At 54.8% G+C, this 2,405-nt stretch overlaps 1 protein-coding gene across 1 annotated transcript in view; it reads right to left on the reverse strand.

Moving 5' to 3' along the window:
- Positions 1 to 2,405, reverse strand: part of NOL4L (nucleolar protein 4 like) — a 76,085-nt gene that overhangs the window by 66,539 nt on the left and 7,141 nt on the right. The window lies entirely within an intron of this gene.

A 2,405-nucleotide genomic window follows, 5' to 3' on the forward strand; every position in this document is an offset into this window, starting at 1 on the left:
TATGGAAGGGGTTCCTGTGAAAGGGGTCGGTGCAGCTGACTGCATCCAGAGAGGCCAGCATGGCGGGTGGAGATAGGTTCTCCAGGATCTCAGGTGGGGCTGAAGAAGGGAGAACCTGCCAGCTGGCGAGGGTGGTCTAGGCAGCTAATGCCTCTGGCCATTAAGCAGACAGGGGAGCCTTTCAGACTCCAAGGCTCTCCATGGGCAGCTTCCAGAAACCAAACCCTTCCGTTTTGCTCAGCGTCCAGGTTATGGACCCAGGGTGCTTATGTGGGTGGGGCGACTGACTGCATGTCTCCCCGTGGAGCCACCTGGACATTGGCAGTCTTGTGTCTGGGCTCATGTATAAGAACATGGGGGACAGACAGGCTGATGTTTCCCAGGCAGCTACTGCACCAGTTTAATTCGACTGCATCCTCACGACAGCCCTGAGAGGGAGGCGTTACTCCCATTTTGCTGATGAGAAGGTCAGTTCTCCTGCCTTCTAGGGACCTTGGACAAGTCATTTCACCACAACACCTCTCTATGCCTTATTTTCCTCAGCTGTAAACCGGATGGATACCTCATAGGCTCGTAGGAGCTGTTATGTGCAGGTGAGGTTCAGAGAGGTCCCCTAACCTGCTGAGGGACACACAGCAAGGAACAGAGTGGCACACCCAAACCCATGCCCTTCCATGGATCACACTGTCTCCTGCTCTCTCAGTGTCTCCTCCTCTTCTTGTATGGGAAACTCCACAACTGGGGAAAGAGAAGTGGCATCCCACCCAAGGATGGCCAAGGATGAGCATGGCGCAGCCTCGCTCCACTTGCCGTGTCCAGCTGGAGCAAGCCACTGTAAACGGAGGCTCCAGCCCAGAGCCCACAGAGCTGGTTTATATTCTAGGCTGCTCCTTCTGGGCTCCGTGCTCTTTCTCTCTCCACCTCCTCCCTTCCTCCTCCTCCCTTCTTCTACCCTGGGGTCGGGGCACAAAGAAGAAACAGGATGCTGCTGTGCTGGCATTGCCCTCCCAGCCACGCAGAAGCCCACAGATGAGGAGGAGTGGAGCTGCCACCCTGGAGACCTCACAGCCTTCCCTGAGGAGTGGGGGAGGTGAGAATGTCCTCCACACCAGCAGGGAGCAAGGGAGCAGCAGAGATGGAGCCTGCAGACACCTCAGAGCAACCTACAAACGCGGCCCCTCTCGGCTTCGCCTCTGTTCCCCCAGGCAAACGGATTCTGTATCTGACTCCGCCAGTTGCTATGGAAACGATTAGGACAGAACAGGAAGGGACAGGCAGGGACCAGGCAGCTGCCAAAAAGGCATGCACCCCTGGGACCCAGACCTGGGCAGGGTGGGGTGAGCAGCAGGGAAAGCCCTCCTGGCCTATCTGCAGGTACCAAATGCTGTCTTGGCCCAGGAGTTGCAGCTGGACAGCCAGGGTCAGGCCACATGGTGCAGGGGCCTTACTCCTGCATCCGGCGTTATCGCAATCACTGCAACAGCCCCAGTTCGCTCGCCCTGCATGGTACCCTTGTGCCAGGCACGGGGATTAACTCTCGAACCTCATCAACCCCTGAGGTGGGCGCAATTATTAACCCCATTTCCCAGATGAGGAAACTGAGGCTCAGAGAGATGAAGTCACTTGCTCAGGACACACAGCTGTTGAACAGCAGAGTTGGGATTTCAATCCATTTGGTGTGGCCCTGGAGCCCTGCTCTTAAACCAGGAATCCAGCACTTATTAGGGATTAACTAGATTTGTTTCTGTCTCTCAAGCTTTAGAAGTTATCTGATGTATCTGACGAAGTACTCGTGGCCTAATGGCCCCCATTGGCAGGAAAGCCTCTGAATCTGATGAGTTAGTTGGCTGGTGTCAAAAGTGCATCAAGGACAACCAAAATGAGAGGGAAATCCCACTTGACGTCTGTGCCCCAGTTCCTCTGTGCACCTACTCAGGTTTTGTTGTTCATTTTCCCTTCCCGATTCAGATGATGCCACCCAAGTAAATAGCTCACCCTTCGTTCCGAGTCTATTCCCATCCTCAGGCACAACACCCACGGACCTCAGCAACCTTTGGAGGCCTGGTGCCGGGAGCAGCCTAGAAGCCCTGATCAATCATCCATCTGAGCACCATTTCTCAGGCCAGAGTTACATCACACCAGCCAAAGGTACTGGCCTGTCTCACTGTGCCAAAGCCACCTGTGAACAGATGGGCCTGAGATTTACTGGGGGCCTCTGGGGATGCTCAGGTTAGGGTTTGGGGGGGACTAAAGTGAAGGTCCTCCTTGTATCTCACTGGGTAGGGAAGAGTTAGAGAGCATGGATGTTGGTCCAAGGGAACAACTTCAGTTGGTCACAAGCTCTCTGGGCATTTTAAATTCTAACTCATTCCCCTAGATTTGCTGGTGTGCATGGTGGTGGTGGG

Source organism: Pteropus alecto, unplaced genomic scaffold (assembly GCF_000325575.1).
Source record: "Pteropus alecto unplaced genomic scaffold, ASM32557v1 scaffold45, whole genome shotgun sequence".
Lineage (NCBI taxonomy): Eukaryota > Metazoa > Chordata > Mammalia > Chiroptera > Pteropodidae > Pteropus > Pteropus alecto.